At 41.6% G+C, this 24,107-nt stretch overlaps 1 long non-coding RNA gene across 3 annotated transcripts; it reads right to left on the reverse strand.

Annotated features, from left to right (window-relative positions):
• Window positions 1-10,040: 10,040 nt before the first annotated feature.
• On the reverse strand, window positions 10,041-23,569 carry LOC309664695. 3 transcript variants are annotated; one of them, XR_014265986.1, is made up of 4 exons: window positions 23,217-23,569; window positions 19,438-19,478; window positions 12,738-12,830; window positions 10,041-11,325 (listed from the first exon to the last, which is right to left on the reverse strand). It is a non-coding gene; the product is annotated as an uncharacterized lncRNA (long non-coding RNA). The 3 variants fall into 3 exon arrangements; XR_014265987.1 differs by lacking the exons at window positions 19,438-19,478; window positions 23,217-23,569 and adding an exon at window positions 16,546-16,813 and having other exon boundaries at window positions 10,041-10,709; XR_014265988.1 differs by lacking the exons at window positions 19,438-19,478; window positions 23,217-23,569 and adding an exon at window positions 16,546-16,813.
• Window positions 23,570-24,107: the final 538 nt, after the last annotated feature.

The raw sequence follows: 24,107 nt of genomic DNA on the forward strand, positions 1-24,107 counted from the left end.
AATTCAGGTTTTCTGCTCTGTTAGTGCTCTAGGATCATTGATATTATGATTACCCTTTTTGTTAGTTGTGTATTGGACAGTTCTCATAATATTTCTGTATGAATATGAAAGCAAATGGATCTGGACTTCATAAAATGGGCTAATGTTGACTATTTTCTTTTTAAACATGTTTACATTGAGAAAATGTATCCTCTAGACGTGAAGAGAGACTTAGAATGAGGAGGTCAGAAATGCAGTCTCTTGGGGGAACATCAGCGCACAAAATGCACCATAGGAAACTACTATTCTGATGATGCTTTAGTCAATATGCTGGGGAAGGAGGTCAAAGGGGAAATACTAAATATGCTTTCATAATTAAGAACATGTAAAGATTACTTCAATGTTTTAAAGAATAGTCCATTAGTTAGGAAAAATATTTTTCCCATTTCTACTGGAAAAAAAATTGGACTTCAAGAAAAGTTCAAATTGTAAAAAGTGAGATATATAATTGATATAAATTAATAGCAATTTTTTAATACAGCACAACTAACTTTATACCAAATAGAAGATAATATTTTATATCATATAAATATATACTCATGTCTGTTATTTTTCTATATTTTATTGTTTGCCATCTATATATTGTTATTTTCATAATAAATATAAACATTTTAAAAGTTATTTTGTTATATAAGGGGGCCAAGTTTTTTTAAAAGAAGTTCATTTATGATTTGACATTGAATGTCAAGGGAAATGCAAGGCATGATACATTGACGCAAAGAGTTTTATTAATCTATTTTCACCAACGAACTAGTCTGTGTTTATATGTTATGAACCATAAGAAGTATAGTAATAAATAAAAATAAAAAAGCACAGGGACCTCATAGTTCCCATTCCAAAGTTTCAGCCATGAATCAGTTACAACAATGTAAAACCTATCAGTTACAAAAGAGGTTGGATCCAAACTGGGTTTCTGGCAGATGGGACAAATCAAGGTCACCTGTCTAGATGACTAAACCCTTTTTACTAATATTTATGGAAAAGGCACTTCTATTCGTAGCTTCTGGTGATTTTAGGAACCAAGTGGAACCTTTCTCTTCTTCCTGGGAATGTCCCACTCTTGGAGAAGAACAGACAGGTTTATTTATTTATTTATTTATTTTTCCTGTTCCTTTCCTACATTTGACATCAGTAAAAGTTTTAAATATCACAACTGATTTGGCTGTAAATGGAGAAACAGTACCAAACAAAATAAAATGAAAAACCCAAAGGACAAACTGAAAATCCTAAATAAACCCTCAAGTTTGGTCTTGGGGTTTTACATATACCAATGACACAGGAGATCATAAACAGCGTAATTATCACAACAAGGATAGCAGTACACGGTGCACAGAGTCCCAAGATAACCCTGCCTGAACACCTTGCGGAGATCCTAACAGGTACTCTGGCCACACATTTTTACAATAAAATATCATCTTCCTCTCACCCATGTGTTCATAGCTGTAATCAGATCAATTATCCAAAATGCGCCTCAGAGGACTTTAGGGATTGTTGAAACATTCCCCATTTTTAAAGACAGAAATTCAAGACAAACAAAACACAAACTTCACTCACAAATGCCAGCATCCAAACAAACAAATGAACCTGTTCACAAATCGGGGAGAAGTCCAACAACTCTTTCCTCTCTCCAACAGTGTACCCCACTCAAATGCAAAACAAATTGGCTTATTCCAGAGAAAAAGCCCCAAACGGAGAGAAAATAAAGTTCCCAGCTGTACACACTGGAGTGACTTACCCTACCGTATGGAGCTCGCCAGCTGCCGAATGTCGATTCCTTGTTCCAACTGCCAAGCGCTGGGGTAGCCACTGTTACTTCAGAGAATTCTGAAGGGAAGATCCTCAGTACAAGTGGTCCCGGCAGATGCTAAGGCCTTACCTGAAAATTTTCCAACTGGGGCCGGCCATCCCACCTCTGCTTGGCAAGAGGCTGGAGAGAGAAACTCGGCAATGCAGCCCATGCCATAGTCTCTAACAGTTAGACGGACTCTCCTTGCTAACTAACGCCTAGCCTAAATCTCCCTTCTGGAGTTTTACATTTCCTAGACTCAGTGTTACCGAGACCAAGTTGTTGGGGAAAGGAATAGCGACTTTATTCAGAAAGCCAGCGGACTGAAAAGATGACGAACTCACATCCCCAAGAACCATCTTGCCTGAGTTAGAACTTAGGCTTCTTTTATACTAAAAGGGGAGGGAGTAAAGTCAAACACTTGCTGGTTCCGGTCCACCTCCAGAGGGGATGTGTTAATTTCTTCCTCCCTGCAGTCATTCACAGGTGGGCCTGGTCAGGATGTTTCCTAAGAGCTAAACAAAGGTTTTTTAGCTTAATGCTCATTACCTAGGAGGCAGGGTTCCCAGAGATGGGCCATTTTGTCTAATTTAAGCTTATAGGAAACATCCCTTTAGTGACGAACTTGTAATGGAATACAGAAGTTCTCCCCTATTACATTAGCACTACCTTCTAGAACTATATTAAAAAGGGCTGATCTCTATTCCACACGATAGTCCTTCAAATATTTTGTTAGCTGTTTTACTTTCCCCAGCTCTAAGAAAGCAGCAGAGCAAGTTGGCTAAAAGTACCAGTTCTAGATAAGAATACTTGAGTTCAAAAATATGCTCCTTCATGTACTAGCTGTATAAACTTGAGTGAGCCACTAGTCTCTCTAAGTCGGCTTTGTCATCTATAAAATGAGGAAGCAGGGATAACAATGGTACCTACCTCCCAAGGTTTTTGCGAGCATTAAGTGAGAAAACAGATATTAATTCTAGACATGTAAGTACTCAGTAAGTATTAACCATTGCTCTGGTGATGGTGATTATAATTATTACTACCACTATTTACTCTTCTCTCACCCAGGCACTTCTAATCCCTTCAACCATTTCTCATTTACTAGAAACCTGGTCATCTTGCTTGTCCTTTAATGCCATCTCCAGAATTAAACAAAGGACCCCAGATGGGTACTGGCCCAAGAAGAGTACTAGACTATGGCCCCTACTTCTATAAACACAGCCTAAAATTCTGTTGCTTTTTCTGCAGCCACCTCACATAGCTCTTTCATACTGGGCTCGAGGTTAACCAAATCTCCCAGACCCTCCCTCAGTGAACTGCTTCCTCATTCTGTCCTTGTGGAATTTTGGTTTTGGCCAAGCACAGATATAAAAGTTCATTCTTGATAAATTTTTTTCTTATTGGGTTTGTTGAATATTCCAGCCTGCTAAAATCACTATGACTGTCCTAACTCTAGCATAAACTCTGAATTATTAAGACATCAAATGTATCAGCTTTCATTGCCAGCTCTGGTGTTTCCTGTCTTCATCCATGTCTTTGATAAAATGTTGACTAAAATAGGGTCAAGATCAAAGCTTTGTAATCCTCTACTGGTAATATTGCTGGATATTAATAGTTATTGTCATGTAATACCATTATAGTTTATAAGATGCCTTTAATATACATAATCTAACTTAATCCTTATGAAGTAAATAGTGTTATTATCTTTATTTTGCACCTAAGAAATCTGTAGTTCAGAGAGTTTAAATAATGTGAGCAACGTCTCCCATCTGAGAAGTGGTATATCCAGATGCAAACCAGGGTCCTCTGACAACAAACTGAGTTGTTCGATCAATTATGAGACCACTTCACCTTACGTCATCCACCATGCATTTTCCCTCTTTATCCTTAGGCAATCCATAGGACCTGTCTCAAATGACTTACTGAAATACAGATTTATTTCAGTACCTTTATTATATTTTCCTCCTACTGCAAGGTGCCAACAAAGCACGGGGAGGAGGGCGAGGTGGGGAGGGAGGAAGCAGTTGCTGGTTATAATCATACCTACTTCTCTGAGTTATTATTTGGATTTGACTAGAACACGGATATGGACTTGGCATAAAGTGGGTACTCACCAATGGCAGCTCTTTTCCTTATCATGGAAGCTCTCCCCATCATACCACTCTTCCTACAGGTACATGCGCAGGTGCTATTTATCCTCACTTATGGGATAAAGTGAGGATATCCTCCTTTTCTCATCAGAGCTCATCAGTGGAGCCTCTCTGTAATTAGACTTTTCATTTATATGTTTGGTTTATGTATTTCTGTTTTGTCTGCCTTTCCCTTTTTTCTTGTTGGAATATTAGGATGATTTGTTTTCCCTAGATTTTTGCATGCCTCTTTGGCCATTACCACTCCTGCCAGGGAATCATCCTTATATCCTCTGAATTTTTCAACACGCCAGTAAAAGCTCTAGGACACATGTCTGATGATGACCAGTATCTTCTTTCCTCACTGTGATAAATATAAAATGAAATAGTGACTTACTCCCAAGAGTGTAAATGACTAACTTCTACTTAACAAACCAGTTTGGGGGGTTTTGTTTGTTTGTTTGTTTTAGTATTACACTCTATTGGCTGGTTCCTGGCTCTGCCACTTAGTGTTCAGCCTTGACAGTATCATTTCTATTCTGAGTCTCACTACCCACAGCGGCAAAATAGGAACAGTAAAACTATCCAATGCATTGGGTTCTCAGGAGGATTAAATGAGATTATGTAGAACCCACAGCATCATGAAGGTATAAAATAAGTGCTTGCAAATGCCAACTATTATGAGCATAGCAATTAATTAGAATGTCCTGAAAACTGTTTCATTCTTTGTTGGTCTGTCTCATCGAAGGTACAAGCACTCCTAAGGAAACAAATAGTTTCCTCTGTACATTCAGGGCACCAGCTGCTGGATTTGCAGGTGGGTCTGTTGAGTTCCCTAATAGCAGACTTTGCCTAATCTCCCCTGGAGAGGAAGGTACCCCCAATGGATTCAGCAGCCCACAGTCAGAGCTGCATACAAGAGAGACCCCAGTGAGGAATCTCAAGAAGGAAGGCAGCTCAGGGCCTTCTCAGAAGGGAGCAGCTGGGCAGACAGACAGAGCTGGGCAGTTATCCAAAAGCTAGGACTTAAAAATACCCTGGGAGAGTTCACTCCATATGGGCTGGCTCTGTGTGTCCTGGAGCATTGGGAATGGGAGGGGAAGTCCCGTCTCCTGGAAGATAACACTAGATGGGAGCAGGGCGACCTCAGAATCCTCGTAGGCAGATCCTTGCATTCTGATCATGCAGCTTCTCTGGATGTTTCCTAAGCAAGAAATAGGTCAGGCTCTTTTCTGGGTCTCACCTCCAGAGTCTGGGCTCCCCTCTGTCATAGGTCTGGCTGGTAGGCTGCCAGGGACAACAGACTTCTTGGGTTTCCACTCAAGGACAGCAGGGCCCGGCCCTGACAATATGCTGGGGTACACAAACCCTGAACCACTGATGGATGACTCAGGCCCTACCTGGGAAAGATGAACAGCATGGTAACAAGAAACTGTCTGTTAGGCAATCATAAGCTTTTCTGAGCAAATTTCAAGCTCTTGCTGGAGAGCTATTGAAAAATGTGGGGAAAGGTGCATGTTGCCTAGTTCATTCTTGATTTGTGTGCTAACAGCCAGGAAGCTTATGTAAGTTGCTTGTAATACAGTAAATGAAACGAACCAAACAAAAATCAAAATAGTCCCCAAAACCCCCAGTGCTTTGGTGGTATGGGGAGCAGATGGGGGGTTGACTGATCCTGAACGTTCTGAGTTCTGACAGGTGCTGAGCCCTCAAGGTTGACCATCCAATCAACCTTTAGGTACATGGTGCTTCAAGACTGTTAGAGAAATAATCCCAAACTCACAAAACCAAAGATCTAGTTCTTCAGGAGGAGCAAAGGGCACAGTCAGGTGGGGAACTACAGGCACCCTCCACTTTGCACCACTTCACCTTTAGGAAAGACCTACATTAGTATTGTTTTCACTAACCGAAAGAAATCTGAAGAGGATTTTCGCTTTTATGAGAAAAGGTGAAAGCAAAAGTAGTGTTCGGCGTCTGTTCTGCAGTGCGCCCTTATAGAGGCAGCGCGCATCCTGAGCAGTGAAAGTGGCCCCGCCAAGCTCCTTCCCCAGAAACTGCACTCAACATCTCAGCATCCAGCTGCCATCGCTTGCAACTGTGTCTGTGAGCGTCTTGCTTTACCTCCATTTATTTTGTGCACCCGTTAGTAAGACGTGCCCTAAAGTAATTGCTTCTTTGCTTTAAGTCATTTCAAATTGTGAAGGTTTCATAGGAATGTTCTACTTTGTGATGGTGAGGGAAACCTGTATCTCGAAATCTTTCCTGTAAGTTCTGCCCAAGACTTCAGATCTTACGGGGGGAAGTGTTCAATATTTAACTATTAAGTATTATGTTAGCTGTAGGATTATTGCAGATGCTCTTTATCATATTGAGGAAGTTCCCTTTTACTCTTAATTTGCTGAGAGTTTTTGACATGAATGGGTATTAAATTTTGTCAAATGCCTTTTTTCCTTCTATTGAGATGTTTATATGTTTTTTCTCCTGCACTCTGTTAACATGGTGAATTACACTGGTAGAAACATAGAACATAGCTCAAGGGTCCAAGGCACTGGAGGGTAGACACCAGCAAGCAGTGGTCCTGGAGGGAGATCACAGATTGTAAGAACTTTTTAGTTTTTGGTTTCCTAGTGGTAAAACTCTCCACTAATTGCCACTTGGCTCTTGTCTCCACTGCACAGCTGGTCTTCTTACTAATGACAACTCTGAAGAATATACTGTAAGACAGTGTATTCTCTTGATTTTACTTTTAAAAAGTATATATTAAATTCTGTTCAAGCACTAGCAATGCCATTGCAGCCATTCCAGGCTGCAAAGGGATTCTCTGGATATGTCCAAAGTGTATGTTTTTATACCTAAAATCTGTGTCAGTTGCTAGATAAGATATACACTAGACAGGCACATATAGAGGAAGAGCTGGTTAGTTTTCTTTAGGAAGAAATGCTCACCTGAAGGAGGTGAAATTTTCTGTTTACTGTTTACTTTTCTGTTTCAGTTTACTCATCTGTAAACTGAGGTGCAGAATGCCCACTTCAAAGGGCTTTGGGAGTTTAAATGACAAAAGAAATGACCACATCCAACACAGCTTAGTATATAATAAGTGCTCAACCAAAGTTATTTCTTGAATTAGTTAGAGATTGCATTCAGTCATAGGTAAGAGTCCCCAGTAAAAGTAGCCTTAAAATATAGAGGCTTATTTTTTCTTCAAGGTTACATCCTTGAAGATGGTAGCTGCAGCTCCTGCCATCACAACTGCACTATAGGAATTCTGTGTTTTGTTTTGTTTCATTTTTTCTTTCTTGTAGAACTTTAATGTGTCATTCCATTGTCTTCTCATCATAATGGCCTCCATTATTCGTGATGAGAAGTCAGCCATTATTCATAATCTTCCTTCTCTTTTTTTAGTATATTTTTAAAAATATGACAGCTTTTATGATTTTCTTTTCACCTTTGGTTTTCAGCAGTTTGATTACATTTTACCTAGATGTGCTTTTCTTTGTATTTAAATTACTATTAAGTCATTGGTGGGGTCTTTGGGTCCTGTCAAACTTTTTTCTGGGTCTTTGGGTCCTGTCAAACTTTTTTCATTCTATGTTAGGGCAGGTCTGTTTCAGTTTTGAAATTAGTCTTAGAGCATGGCCCTCATCCCTAAGTTATGGTCTTTCTGGAGTAATAACAATGTGTGCATTACTCAGGGAGGTGTCTCTACTCTGGCTGGTCTAAAATCCCAACATCTCCCAGAATCATTTTTCAGCTAATCTCCTCAAAATATTTGATCTCTAAAGTCTAGCCCTTTCATACATAGTCTGGTCCTCAGCCCAGAAACTGAGGTGAATTATCATGCTGACTTCTGAGGTCACCTCTCTGTACAGCTCCCTTTTCTCAGGTACTCTGTCCAAAAATTCCAGCTGCTTCAGCAGCCCAGAACTTGTTTCCTTGATTCCTTAGCTCACCAGGATGACAGCTCGGCTTGGCTTGCTCCTCCTTATGCTGAGCCAGAAAAGTGTCCCCAGATAGAAAGCCAGAATGCCCACGGGCTCACTTCCTGCGTTTCCTCCCCTCAAGTTCACAGTCCTACCCTGAATGTTGTCTCATACCTGAAAACAGATGCTTCATACACATTGTTCAGTTTTATAGTTGTTTTGGGAAGTCCAGCACTTCACTTACTTATATGGCTAGAAGCAGAAACCTACTGCCAAAAATGTTATCTATTTATTATTTTATTGGTAGCCCTACTAGTAGTAACACGATAACATCAACTCTTTTGTGGTCTACAAAAATGTTTAAAATACTTGACTTTTTAAATATAAAGCATATAAAGAGTTATATTACTAGGTTGAACCTTTCTCTAACTCCTCCTTATACCTCTAGAGGCAACTACTATCCTGCATTAATGTGTATCACCTTTACGTATATCTTTATACTGTTTTTATTCATGAACATATCCTCAAACAGGAAAATGAATAAGTAACTGGAATACTTAAACATTGGAATGGAGAGATGCTTTGGAGAGAGTATAGAAGTTGTATTAGAGAGAGATTCTAGAGGTAGGAAGATGAATTAGAAAGTTGTTGAAATGGTCCATGTGCACGTTGGTGAAGCAGGGGTTAGGGCAAGAGGAATAGATAAGGAGACTCAAAGGCCATTTACACGGAAGGAACAACATATTTAATTTGACTTAGAGCTTGAATTTTAAGTATATTTATTGGTATTATTTAAATATTTAGAAATATAGTTTTCCAAGTTATGGCCTGTTAAACAGTTAATGAGTGTCTACTATGTACCAAGCACTGTGCTGAGTTCTGTGGAGATGATATTGAGCAAAAAAACCCCATAGTTTCTGCTTATATGGATCCTTTGCTTGGCCCAAAGTCCATTCAAAAGGGACAAATCTAAACAGCTATTTTTCAGCCTGTTATTCAGCAGGTATGCATTCATAAGGCCATGCCAGGTGTGTTCAGTCAGTGCCCATTCTAATTTGTTGGCACCCTCTTCTAGTAGGTTGATTCTCCATTCTGATTGGTTGAGGTCTGCCTTGTATTAGTTATTAAGTATTTGACTCTCACCAGAAATAACCAGTAATGTGCACCCAAAAGATAAGCTGAACGTATCATACTCTTTCTCTCAAAAGAAAAACATGGAAAGAATTAGCCCTACAACCCAAAATTGTGGATCACAAAAAACATGATTAAATAGAGGAAGTCAATTGATAGTAGGATTTTTTAAAAAGCAGACATATAACACTGTAATTGCATCACAGTCATGGCGTAGCATTATAGCTCAGCTAGGATGCTTTGATCAGTCTTGAATTCAGAACCATCTGTCAGCTACAGACTGTGTGAGCCTCCACCCTATTTGAGATCTCCTCTTCTTAGATATCCAAGGGGTCTCCTAATCACTTCACCTGATTCCTCACAATAACCCCCTACCCCCAATTTAAGCTGCTTTGAATGAGTATTTAACCCACGAGACAAGCTAAAACTGTAACATAATGTATAATTCAGAATATTTGTCAAGCCATGACATCAATATTTTATCAAAAATGTTCATACCAATATTTTCATTAAATACACACACACACACACACACACACACACACACACACTCTGTGTCAGTGCAGGCATAGGCCTAATATATTAAGAACAGATGAGCAATCTAAAAGCTAGAGACACGTTTTTTTCCATAAGATGGCTTTAGTAGCACTTAATTGTCTTTAACTTCATTCAAAACAATTTTGTTAGATTGTATGTGACAGCTGTCATATCCACGTGCATTTTTTAAACTTATCAAAATTGGTGAAATTTTGTGTAGCCATTTTAATATTGAAGATGGAAGAAAAAAAGCAACATTTTTGGCATATTATGCTTTATGATTTCAAAAAAGGTAAAAATGCAACAGAAATGCAAAAACAATTTGTGCAGTGTATGGAGAAGGTGCTGTGACTGATCGAACGTGTCAAAAGTGGTTTGCGAAGTTTCGTGCTGGAGATTTCTCACCGGACGATGTTCCACGGTTGGGTAGACCACTTGAAGTTGATAGCAATCAAATCGAGACATTAATTGAGAGCAATCAACGTTATACCACTCAGGAGGTAGCTGACATACTCAAAATATCCAAATCAAGTGTTGAAATCATTTGCACCAGCTTGGTTATGTTAATTACTTTGATGTTTGGGTTCCACCTAAGTTAAGTGAAAAACACCTTCTTGACTGTATTTCCGCATGCAATTTTCTACTTAAACGTAATGAAAATGTTCCATTTTTAAAACAAATTGTGACGGGTGATGAAAAGTGGATAGTGTACAATAATGTGGAACAGAAGAGATCGTGGGGCAAGCGAAATGAACAACCACCTACCACACCAAAGGCCGGTCTTCATCCAAATAAGGTGATGTTGTGTATATGGTGGGATTGGAAGGGAGTCCTCTATTATGAGCTCCTTCCAGAAAACCAAACGATTAATTCCAACAAGTACTGCTCCCAATTAGACCAACTGAAAGCAGCACTCGACGAAAAGCATCCAGAATTAGTCAATGGAAAACGCATAATCTTCCATCAGGATAACGCCAAGACCACATGTTTCTTTGATGACCAGGCAAAAACTGTTACAGCTTGGCTGGGAAGTTCTGATTCATCTGCCGTATTCACCAGACATTGCACCTTCGGATTTCCATTTATTTTGGTCTTTACAAAATTCTCTTAATGGAAAAAATGTCAATTCCCTGGAAGACTGTATAAGGCACCTGGAACAGTTCTTTGCTGAAAAAGATTAAAAGTTTTGGGAAGATGGAATTATGAAGTTGCCTGAGAAACAGCAGAAAGTAGTGGAACAAAACAGTGAATACGTTGTTCAATAAAGTTCTTGGTGAAAATGAAAAATGTGTCTTTTGCTTTTTTACTTTAAAAACGAAGGCAATTTTTGGCCCACCCAATAGAATTTACTCAGTTCTCTTGACCTTATGTCTTAACAGATGATATAGAGCAGTGGTTCTCAGACTTCAGTGCCCATCAGAATCACCAAGAAGACCTTGTTAAAATGCAAATGTCTAGGCCCCATTGCCAGAGTTTCTGATTTGGTAGGTCTGAGAAAGGGCTCAATAATTTGCATTTCCAAAAAGGGTCCAGGTGCTACTGGTGCTGCTGGTCTGTGGACTACACGTTTAAGAACTACTGATGTGGAAAGTTCTCAGAGCAAGTTCATGTTTATGTTGGTGTGTATTTATGTTTCTCATCTTTAGAGAGTCATCGGCTCTGTGGTCACTCATTACTTTACAACACTATGTCATCTGTATTCCCAGAGTTAGATGGTGAGAAGCTGATATCCCAGATCAAGGAGAAGGTTATAAAGGAGCCATTTCAGTAATAAGGATTTTTCCTGGAAAAAAAAAATGATAACAGGGAGATTTGAGGGTTTCCAGTTACTTCTCCAGCATTTACTGTGCTATAAATAAACAGTCTTAAGTATACAGTTGGGATCTGACAGTATTTCTTTAATAAACTACACTGGGAAAAGCTAATGATGGTGAGCCACAGATGTTTCTAATATCTAGGTGGTCATTATCACCCGCAGTACATCTCTAATTCACAACAAATTTCATAGCCCAGTGATGGCCCATTTTTTAATAGATGCAAAACCAAAAACCAACAATAACACTAATTATTGCCTAGACTTGATATAGCTCTCCATTTTGTCAAATTGTGAAATTCCCACATGCATTCACTTTGCTTAGTCACACAGCTTTTCTGTGAATTGAGGCCATGCCCTGGTGCTTCTTCACTCAACTAATGTTTATGGGAAAACAACAAAAGTTAGGACCTGTGCTCTGTGTGGAAGCCAAAGGTGTTCAGGCTATGGTGACTTCAAGGAGAAAAGGTTACTGTAGAGGAGATGAGACTTCTCCAGAAATTACTGTGGCAGCAAGAAGTGGAGCAGGGCAAGTAGCTGAGGGCTCAGAAGAGAGCGGAGTCGCTTTTTGGTTGGAACGATCAGAGAAGGGTCTATGAAGAAAGTGGTATCTCAGTAGGATTTCAAAGGTGGACGTGGGTTTTGACAAGCATATGGGAAGAAAAGCAAGGACAGGGAATTAATTCTAAGTGCACCAGAGGCAAACTAGCTCAGAGTATATCCCATTCATAGTGAGTTAAGTGGTTCACTGCTCATGTAAGATCCATGCAAAGGGATAGTGGGAGAGGAGATTAGAGGTGAGACAAAAGGGGTTGTAAATGCTAGATCCAGGATTGAGAGTTGATTCAGTAGACAACGGCGGCACATTGACGTTTTTGAACAGAGGAATAATATGATCTGGAAACTACCTTTATCACATTCATGAATGGCCCATGACAAAGGAAGAAGAGTTAATGGAAGCAGTGAGATGACTCAAGAGGTGTACTAGTATAGGACTGACCCACGAGTGTACTAATCAAGGCAAGACCCAGGAGGCACCCGTGGGAAAAAAAAGTGAGGTATAAATGAAGGAGAGACAAAATATGGTAACCGATTGTATAAAGTTTAGGTTTTGAGAAGAGTGTTGGTACCATTAACCAAAATAGAAAAGTCAGGGGGAGTGGTATGTTGTAGAGTTGGGGAAGAAAATGATAAATACAAGTATAGACATGTTAGGCTTATACTTCTGTAAGTAAAGCCAGATGGAAATCTTAAAAGCAGCTGGAGAAGTGGGGACTGAACTTCAGAAGAAAGTCAGAATAGGCCAGCTTATGCTGCCTTAACAAGCAGCACTAAAAATCCTAGTGACTTGAAACAATCGTGCTTATTTATAACTCACACACCATGGCCACCGCAATTCAGCAAGGAGACTCTGTTCATCAGGGACGCAGTTTCATGGAGGCTCCATTTCAGTGTATTCTCAGTGATCATGGAGACTGGGCAAGGGGAATATGGACAACCAGAAGCCAGTTAGAAAGTTGAGCAAATTTTAATCTCGTGTTAATTTGTGCTGCTTCTTGTGCACGATAGCAGCAGTAGAATCTCTCTTGGAAATAAACATCCCATATTATGATGTCTATGAATATAGGTTTCCTTTTCTACCCTCCCTCCCTCCTTCCTTCCCTCCTTCCCTCCTTTCTTTCCTTCTTTCCTTCCCTTCTCTTTCTTTACTTTTTTGGAAATCACTTATTGTATATAAGTTGTAATCCAGGCCTCATGTATCAGTGGGGAACTTTCAAATACAGCTATTACCAATACAAAAAAAAAAAAAACAAAACTGCTGCCCAGAAGTGTCACATGCCTTTTTTTCCCCTCACATTTCATTGGCAAAAGCAAGTCATGTGATCATCCTTGAGATCAGGAGAATGTGGATAAATAATCCTACATGTGCCTAGGGCAAAAGAACTGCTATCTGTGCAACTGCTACTCTGACTCCCATATGTATCATCTAAGACTGAGACCCTTGATGAAGACAGAGCAGTAGATACCATCTTTGATGTAAAGAGGAGAGAGAGTGGAAAGCAAAACTCTAAGGACAGAAACTTAAGGAATACATAGGAAGAACACATACTTACAGAGGCAAAATAAAAACACATAGAAAAGCAAAGGGCTCAGTTTACTAGGGCCACATTCATGAGAAGCATCTCAGGAAGGTTCCTCACTACCAAATCTGGAGATAAGTCAAAAACAGCCGAGGCCAAGGAAAGACCGCTGAGTCTGACGTTGAAGGAGACATGGCTGACCTTCAAGAGATCTGCTTTATGGAGGCGATGGGGTCAGGCATGAAGCCAGACTGAGGAAGGAGTGATCGAAAGTGGAGACAGAACACTGGACTGCTGATAAAAGGAAGGGAAATAAGATGTCCACTTGAGGTAGCAGCAAAATCAAAGCTGCTTTGCTAAATGAAGTCTGGCAGTTTTTCATGTGTTCATTCAGCACATGTTGATTGAACATTTACTCTTGCCAAACACTGTTTTAGGAGCTGGGGAGTGAGCAAGATAAGCTTTCTGTTCCCATGAAGCTTATCTTCAAGTGGAAGCAGACATACAACAAACAAGTGAGCAAAGGAATCAATGAGTGAAAGAGATCATTTCCAATTATATTTAGTTCTGATAAAACTAAATAAATTATATTTAGTTCTGCCTTCCCTTCTAAAAGGGAGTCAGAGGGTGGGTGGGGAGTATGGTCTGAAGGGTATGTCCTAGACTAGTCAGGAAAGGCATCTCAGGAGGGGATGCTAAAGGATAGCATCCTTTAGCATGTTGCCTCCTAAAGGGCAAGAAACATCAGCTAAGGACAGATCTGGAAACAAGAGTGTTCCACAGCAGGCAGAATCTCTGAAGGAAAGATCAAGTTCTCATAAAAAATGGGGAGGGGCTTCCCTGGTGGCACAGTGGTTCAGAGTCTGCCTGCTAATGCAGGGGACACGGGTTCAAGCCCTGGTCTGGGAAGATCCCACATGCCGCGGAGCAACTAGGCCCGTGAGCCACAACTACTGAGCCTGTGCGTCTGGAGCCTGTGCTCCGCAGCAAGAGAGGCCACGATAGTGAGAGGCCCACGCACCGCAATGAAGAGTGGCCCCCGCTTACCGCAACTAGAGAAAGCCCTCGCACAGAAATGAAGACCCAACACAGCCATAAATAAATAAATTAATTAATTAATTTTTAAAAAAATGGGGGGGGGCTTCCCTGGTGGCGCAGTGGTTGAGAGTCTGCCTGCCAATGCAGGGGACACGGGTTCGAGCCCTGGTCTGGGAAGATCCCACATGCCGCGGAGCAACTAGGCCCGTGAGCCACAACTACTGAGCCTGCGCGTCTAGAGCCTGTGCTCTGCAACAACAGAGGCCACGATAATGAGAGGCCCGCGCATCGCGATGAAGAGTGGCCCCCGCTTGCCACAACTAGAGAAAGCCCTCGCACAGAAACGAAGACCCACACAGCCAAAAATAAATTAATTAATTAATTAAAAAAAAATGGGGATTAGAAGAAACATTTTAAGGGGCTTCCCTGGCGGTCCAGTGGTTAAGACGTCACCTTCCGATGCAGGGGGTATGGATTCCATCCCTGGTCGGGCCGCTAAGATCCCACATGCCTCCCGGCCAAAACACCAAAACATAAAACAGAAGCAATATTGTAACAAATTCAATAAAGACTTTAAAAATGGTCCACATCAAAAAAATCTGTTAAAAAACATTAAAAAAGAAGAAGAAACATTTTAGCTAGCTAGTTGTGTGTGCGTGTATGTGTGTGTGTTTGCATGTAAATACTTACAGCAAATGAAGGTCTAGAAGAAATTTGCCTCTCAGTGCACAGGATTCTTTGGTTTAGAAGGACACGCCTTCTCCTTCAGGCAACCTACCACAAAACCTGCTTCAGTAGCTTGGGGAAAATTGCTGCAGGGTAGAGATCTGCTGAGGCAGATTCTTTTTCTTGGCGTATTATATTGTGCAGAACGTTTCTTTTTAAAGCTTTTGAACCAGGCTTCTCATGAGAATGCCTTTTATATTGGTACTTGCATTCTCTCCAGTCTCAGTCTTGCAAATTTTAGTCAAACGTTTGTATAAGGTCGACCTTTCTCACATGTGACTGTGGGTATAGGGGAGGTTTTCCTGGGCCTGCTCATGGATTTTTTAAAAAGAGAAGCTTAAACAAACCTCTGCTGAACTCTATGACCAGCCCCACTGGTCTTAGGAGGGCAGTCATCAAGGCCATTATGATCTGAATTAAACCACCACTGGAAAAAAGTACATATATTTTAAATTGGGGGTATGCCAGTGTGGTGGGATGATCTGCTAAAAGATTAATTTGTGTTAACTTTTTTCTGTTTATTCATAATATTTGTTTATTGTCCCCACTGCCCTCCCCTGCTATAACATAAGCTCCACAAGGGCAGGAATATCTGTCTGTTTTGTGCACTGATGTTTCCTCAGTTCCTAGACAGTGCCGGGCACAGGGGAGATGCTCAGTAAGTACTGGGTGAATTCGTCTTTCTTCTCTTTGTGGTGGGACCCTGGCAGGAAGGAAGGTTTTCCTTGGGCTAGTGCCAGAAGGTAGCCAAGTTCCTGAGTGAGGTGTTCTGTCCCCCTCGAAAGCCCTACTCCCGACATGCAGAGAAAAGCCTGTGCTCAGAACAGCAGGCTGGAGATCAAGGGGGACAGAGGTGTGAGGACAGGGTCTCGGGGACAGGTATCAGACCTTCCCGGAGTCTCTGAGTACCAGGGACAGAGGGTGTATCTTGCAGATTGCCAAGGAGAAGGAGGCGCCCCTACTGCTTCCGGGGGGGGAGAGGGCTAGAATGTATTCTTCTGATTTACATAAACTCAAAATTTCCAAAAGATATCTTAAAGGCCAAAATGGGATGAGAGGGTGGGGAACATGGCCACGGTCCACATGTACTTTTTCCACACGTGCTATGTGTATGGGGCAGAGCGTAAGGGCTTTCCAGTCATTTTGTCACCCCAGTCTCAAGACCATCCTGGAGGCAGGTATAAGTGCAATCTCCATTTTATAGGCAAGGGGACTGCAGTCTGGAGGATGGTTTAACCTGGAGCTGGTGGTGGCTAGCGTGGCCTGGAGAGGAAGGGCTAGAGCCACCGTAGTCAAGGACTCACAGAAGGGTCGTGAGCAGGATCTCGGAGCTGGGGAGACTCACCCCAGAACGGAGAGGTCGCCCCCAGTGATGAGTGTGGAGGCCAGGGGCATGGCTTAGAGACAGGTGGGGCAGGTGAACTTGACTGTGGCCTTGGATCCCCGCTCGGTATTTCACATGGCGGCTTCGTTTTAATATGCCAGCAATTTGGGGAAATCTTGGCCCAGGAGGTTTCAGAAGACAAATTCTGCTTTCAGTACATGCGTTGATGGCGGGAGGTTGGCTTCAAGCAGAGCTCAGCAAAAGCAGGAAAGGTGCGGGTCGGAGAACCCCAGCCCCTGTATAGCCATGCCGTGTTCACAATCCTGGTTCAGTCCCACATTTCCAGTAGGAGAGAAGGAAAACAGAAGAGGGTAAGTGAATGCCAAAAGCCACTCTGCTAAATCTAATTTAAAACAGAAAAATCACCAATGGTCATTTTGGAAATGAGACCCTTTCCCTGCAGAGCTGGGCGGGCTCAATAGCACCCTTCAAGAGAGCGGAAAGCTTATCTTGCCCCGGGCCTTCCATGAAGCATCCTCTCGCCCGTGGGAGGCCAGGAGGGTGTCTGATTTTCCACCTTTCTGCTCCAACAGGCTGGGCACAGGGTCCTCGTTAGCAGAGAAGGGTGCAGAGGAGCTTGGTCTGCATGAACCTGTATTCTCCTGGCCTAGGTCACAGCCACGTGTCTCCTTGTCCCAGTGTCCTGAGGTCCCAGGAAATGTGCCAGGCAAATTCAGGGGGCTCTGACTTAGGGGGTGGGCTTGGGGCCATTCTTTTGTCTTCAGCCTCGTTTCCTTGTCCTCCTCAGGGCTGACCTGAAGGGTCAGCATCTCCAGGGCCAGCTGTGTCGCTCCTGTGCTCGGGCAGAAAACCCGCTGCTGTTTGGTGACTGACACTAGCACTGGCTCTGGGAGGAGAGGTCAGACTCGGGCTTCTGACGAGACGGCCAAGGGTGTTTCGTATCTTCTGCTCTGTGAGCACGGTGTGTACTCACGGCGCTAAAGCCCTGTGTCAGATGGATTCCCGCGTGCGCCTCACACTCAGCTGGTCGTTCCTGCAAAGAGGAGCGTCAGTAGGGACGTTGGTCCCAGAGAATCTATTTCCACGGGTTTGAAAAGCTACGGGGCTCTGGGAGCATTTGATGATTGAGAGAGATCAACACCATGTTTGCACCTTTTCAATTCCCCCCCAGACAACCTGAACTAATATGTGAGAACAGAGAAAATTGGTTCCAAGGGAGACAATACTCAGGGTCAGATGACCCTGGCAGCCCCTCCCTCCTCTTTTCTATCTCTCCAGATCGTTAGGGCCAGCACAGTGTCGCCTCTAGGAAACATCCTCTGACCTTTATTAAATATGAAGATTTCTCTCTTCTCTCAGTTCCGATGCTATCTGCTATTTCAATTCCATTCAACCTACGTTTACCAATCTCCTACTTTGTTCCAGGCAAATGAAAACGACAGTGACACCATCCTACCCTCTCGGGGACTTGGAGGGGAGATAGGAATTCATTAGCGCGTCATAGTGCATTAATATATACTGCCTTAGAGTGTTTATTCAACTCAGCTGCATGTGTATATATTTATATTACATAGATATAGATACATATTGATATATAATTGGTTTTCCCATAAGACTAAGCATTTTGAGCATAGGGGAGGTATGTTGTATGATCATTCCCAATGTTCAAGGTATAAAGCAAATGTATAATAATTCCTTCTAAAATTGAAAGGAAATGAATTTGAGGTGGTAGAGCCCTATGGTCAGAGCATCTTCTGGAAGAAAACCAGCAAATTATTCATGTTGTTACAACTAAGCATTCATGGTTGGTTTCACTTGCACTCTTTCCGCTTGAAAATAACCCTAACCACTTATGTAGTTAGAACAGAATGGAATCCTGCTGCTGATTTCAGGAATACCTTGCGGGCTGATTATTTCCAGGCTTATCTTTTCAAGGCAGCCAAACAGGCCAGTAAGGAGCAATGAGGGATACTCATAAAGGGAAAAAAATTAAGTTGGATCCTTATCCCATACCATACACAGAAATAAATTCCAGGTAGATTAAAGATCAAGATGTAAAAAGAAAACCTAGATGATTAGAATATCTCTTTGTAATCTTGAGATAAGAAAGGCCTTCCTAAACAAGACAAACAAAAACCAAAAAATTCAGGAGGCATAAAGAAAAAGATTGACAGATTTGAGCTTATAAAATTTAAAACTTCTCTAGTAAAGAAAGAAAAAAGTCTTTGTTTTTTTTAAGCCACCAAGTTGGAGAATATTATCCGCATAGATGGAGGTCAGTAAGAAAGGTGAATTTTTTTAAAAAGATAATCTAAAAGAAAAAAAGGAAGGGCTTCCCTGGTGGCGCAGTGGTTGAGAGTCTGCCTGCCAATGCAGGGGACACGGGTTCGAGCCCTGGTCTGGGAGGATCCCACATGCCGCAGAGCGGCTGGGTCCGTGAGCCACAATTGCTGAGCCTGCGCGTCTGGAGCCTGTGCTCCGCAACAAGAGAGGCCGCGATAGTGAGAGGCCCGCGCACCGCGATGAAGAGTGGCCCCCGCTTGCCGCAACTGGAGAAGGCCCTCGCACAGAAACGAAGACCCAACACAGCCATAAATAAATAAATAAATATAACATGAATGAACCTTGAAGAAAAAAAAAAAAAAACTTTAAGAAAAAAAGGATTTTAAAATGACATAAACAGAGAATTTATAAAAGTTTACAAATGGCCAATACAGGATACCTTTATTTTTGTTTCTTAAGGTAAGCTATGCTTTTATTGCTGTTAGTCTGCTTTTGTCTCCATCTTAGCAGAATTCATTTTGTAATATGATTTCACAAAATACAGCACCATTCTGTTACTAAAATCTTTTGGAAAGAAGTAAAGAATTTTATCTTTTGGAGATATTTTACCTCTTTGCAGTCATCTAGAATCCAGGTTTCCTCTTCATGACCTAGAAGAGAGAGGAAAAGTTCACCAGGGCTTCGGCTTTGAGAAGCCACAAATGGAAGATAAAAGTCATGGACCATCATCACCATGGCAGAGCCTCCTATTCATTGCCAAAAGTGAAGCCTCTTTGACTGTCACAGGGATCCAGCGTTCTCAACAGAGATGAGCTAAATGTGTGTTCCTTGGTGGCTTGGAGTAAACAAAGAGTTTATTTCAGCACCAGTGATGGTTCAGACCTGTCTCATTCAAAGGCAAGCTGACTTCAGATCACACATAAAGATAGGATGCCATTGTATCCCCAGGCATTAAGGCCTAAACACACTCACTTTCTCATCATCTGACCCCATTTCAGGGATAGTCACTTCTATAGCCATGTGTTGCCTTGGTCACCCGGGCACACAGAGCCAAAGAAGAACTAGGAGAAATACATTTATATATCTATGAAAAGGGCTGTCAGGAGAGCTGAGAAGAGAGATTCTGAGAATTGGAGACCGACTTTGAGAGAAACAGGAACAATGGTAACTCAGATAATGAGCTATGAAGGTAAAAGTGCAAGTTTGCTGAGTGTGATTGGAAAGAGAACTAAGAAGTGGATTAAGAAGTGTTGGGAATGTTTGTTAGTCATATGCCTGAGGTTGCTAACATCAGCTTTTTCTAACTCCCTGCCAGGGCTCAAGTGCTGGCAAAGTCAGTAGCACAGGGAAGCTGCCCTGCCATCCTCCCAGCCTTCCTCTTCCCTCCGTTGTGTGGAAACCATGGCATCCAAAAATTATTGCTGGCATGTTTGGAATTCTTAATGAAATTTTTCTTATTTACCTTAACAAGGTGTCAGATGCTAAAACAGGTATCCCACTCATGTTCCTACCTCATGAGTGTAAATATATTGGGCAAATCATTGTCTGTCTTATTTTGCTGTTGCTGCCCTAGTATGAATGAACTCATCCTTCTTTCCTTCTCCTTCCATATCTTCTTCAGCATAATAATAACTGTTCAATTGTATATATTCATAAACATGTATATATAATATATGTCATTTAAATATGTACATGATTATATATTTTAGGGAGTGTTTTGTAATAAATATAAAGTATACACATTATGTGTGGTTTAGAGAGCATTGTGGTGGTGGCCAGGTGCAGAACAGCTGCAGGAATCCAGGAAGGTAAGTCAGCACAATACAGAAGCAAGTGAACCCTGGGGGCATTGTGTGCATCCCACTGGTCTAGAACATTAGTGCCCAGGGGGATGGATTCAAAGGGGGGAGGCAGATCAAAGGCCACCACAAGTATTTATAGGTTTTAAAAAGAGTTACACCCACAGAGGAAAGGGAAATTAGAAATGCAAGAACCATTATGGCACTCAGAGACAAACAACAGGGACAACTGTCTGTCTTGAACTTAGACAAGTAACCCCCTCTCCCAACCCAAGTATTGTCACTTAGGTGACTCTTGGCTGTTGTTCCCCCATTTGGCATAAGCAAACACGAGTCATGCTCTCAACCCAGGCCTTAATTTTCACTGATAGAGTGGCAACAAACATGCATTTACAAAAAAAAAAATCACAAAAGAGAAAATGAAACAATATTTCATGAATAAGAGTCAGAATAAAAAATAAAGACCAGAACTACAAAGACTTCAGATACTGGGATTATGAAATATAGAATACAACCTGATTAACGAAACAAAGTAGGAATTAAAGACACTAGTAAGGAGCAGCAGGTATCAAAGTGATAATGTTCAGATGAAATTTGAAAAATATCCAGTAGAACTTATAGAAGTAAAGACTATCATAAATGAAATATAAAATACTAATCAATGGGTTAAACAGCAGTTTGGACACAGCTGAAGAGAGAATTGGTGAACTGGAAGATAGGTCTAAATAAATTACATGGAAGAAGAGGTGTCAAAAGAGATAGAAAATATGAAAGAATGGTTAGCAAACATTTAAGATAGAGTAAAAATGCCAATATACATCTAATGAGAGTTATAGAAGAAGAGGACAAAGAGAACTGGTTAGAAGCAGAATTTTAAAGCAAACGAGACTGCCCCTTAGTAATGTAAAATGTTAATAATAGGGGAAATTGGGTGTGGGGTATATGTACTACCTTCTATCTTTACACTATCTTTGTGCTTCTGTAAACCTAAAATTGTTTTAAAATAAAAAGTTGATTAGCATATCTCCTCTCCCAGAGAGAGAGAGAGAGAAATTTTCCAAATACTATGAAAGACACAAATCTTCAGTCAGGAAGCCCTATGACTTCCAAGCAGAATAACTAATAAGAAGGTAGACAAAAGAACGTACTTAGACACATTATAGCAAAACTGCAGAAATCAGAGGCAATGACATCTTTAAGACAGCCAGTGAGAAAGGAAAGATAACCACAAACAAGTGATAATTAGACTGACAGCTGACTTAGCAGCAACAATGGAAGTCAGAAAATAGTAAGACAATATCTTCAGTATGCTCAGATAAGATAGTTGTCAAGCTAGATAGATATACTTAGCAGAACTACTTCTCAAGAACAAAGGCAAAATAAAGACATTTTCAGATAAACACTGAGGAAGTTGACCTCCAAACGCTTACTAATTGAAATTCTAAAGTCTATACTATAAAAAGAGACAGAAAGAGAAAGAGAGGAAAAAAAAAAAAAGAATCCTCAATAGGTCTGAGATACAAGAAAGAAGGGTAAGCAAAATTTTTTAAAAATTCTGAATTTGGAAAAATCTTACATTGATGTTATAAAAAATAATATCTAGATTATGAGGTCAAAAAACAATGCTCCCTTTGAAAACTGTAGGGGAATCCTTACTCGTCTATACAGCTTCTGGTAGTTTGCTGGCAATTTTCGGCATTCCTTGGCTCGTAGATTGCTCCTTCTGGTCCTCCATGTTCACATCACCTTCCTTCTCTGTGTGTCTCTCTGTGTCCAAATTTCCCCTTTTTATAAGGACATCAGTCACATTTGATTAGGACCCACCCTAATAACCTCATTTTAACTTGATTACCCATGTAAAGACTCTATGTCCAAATAAGGTCACATTCTGGGGTTCTAGAGGATAGGATTTCAAGATATTTGGGGGAGGGAGGGGGAACAAGTCAACCCGTAACACAATCCCAATTCTAACTGGTGGTTTTAAACTCCGGACTTCACCCTTGGTTCTAATTGCTACTGAATCTTTCTTTTCCACCTCCCATCCTTTCAAACCTCCAAAGCCCGTGGTGCCCATGGTTCCATGCTCCTACACTGCTTATTATGGGCTAAATTGTGTCCTCCCTAAATTCATATGCTGAATCCTAACCCTCAGTACTTCTGAATGTGATTGGAGATAGTCTTTAGAGAGGTGATTAAGTTAAAATGAGGCCAATAGGATGGACTATAATCCAATATGACTGATGTCCTTATAAAATGAGGAAACTTGGACATGCAGAGAAACACCAGAGAGGTACATGCACAGAGGAGAGACCTTGTGAGGACACAGTGAGAAGGTGGCCATCTGTGAGCCAAGGACAGAGGTCTCAGAAGAAACCAAACCTGTTGGCACCTGATCTTGGACTTCCTTCCTCCAGAACTGAGAAATCAATTTCTGTTGTTTAAGCCACCGAGTCTATGGTCTTTTGTTCCGCAGCCTGAGCTGACCAATCCACTGCTCAAAGCCCCTCCTGGCTGCATCTGGCAGTGCTCCTGAGCACTGTCCCCAGGCCTAACTCCCTCCTCCCCTCTGTGGGCTCTTCCTTGACTTACATCTCAGTGTGTGAAGTCCATGGAGCCGTCTTATCAGTTTAGGTAGGCGGCATGGCCACCCACAGGGTTTGTTACGCTCCCAACACTGTCCAGTGTGGCCTTTGATGCCACAGCACCTGTGGCTATGATGAGGGGCGATGGGAGCAGACCGAAGGATGGATTCCAGCAGCCGGTTTGAGACTATTGCTGGGCTCAGAGGATGTGAGAGAGGATCACGTGAACATCAGGCAGCTTGCTGAAGGAGAAGCGTGACTGAAAAGCTCCGTTGAGACTTGAAACTCTTGTTTATTCCTGTAGGTCCAGCAGTGCAGAAAGAAGGAAGCCAGCCCTTCTAGCCTCTTCTACCTCCACATTGTCATCAGGCTTTGGATTTTTCCTTCCTTGGATTTCTCCTGGAAACAGCTTCCTTTACTTGGTGGATATCCAGATGTTCCCCTACCCCGTGGGGCTTTCCTTCTTCTTCTGGTTCTCCACTTGTTTCCTGGCCTCTCCTGCATAACAAGGGTTAACACAGTAAAGAGCCTTGAGTGTTGAACAACTCACTGTTCTGGGCTCCATGGACACGGCTGTGGTCAAGGTTGACGTCAGGAGTTTATATTCTTGTGCTCTGGAGACCGTAGCTAAACAAACAAGAAAACTTTCGGGGAGCCAGGTGCTGAGAATTAAGATGGGGAGATGAGATGGCAATTGATCAGGGATGGCTTTAGATCAGGTGGCCTTTGGTGCAGCTCTTGGGTTTGGGGAGCAATTGACAATTTATGATCGACAGTACTCTTACTCAAGCTGTGAAAGCACCAGGTACACAACAGAGTTCTGGCCTCTTGGCTCTAAGTTACAAAAAAGTAAATGTTTGCTTATCTATACCAGACAGAGGGGGTAACCAGACCCGGT

Source organism: Balaenoptera physalus (genome assembly GCF_965194825.1).
Source record: "Balaenoptera physalus genome assembly, chromosome: 7".
NCBI lineage: Eukaryota > Metazoa > Chordata > Mammalia > Artiodactyla > Balaenopteridae > Balaenoptera > Balaenoptera physalus.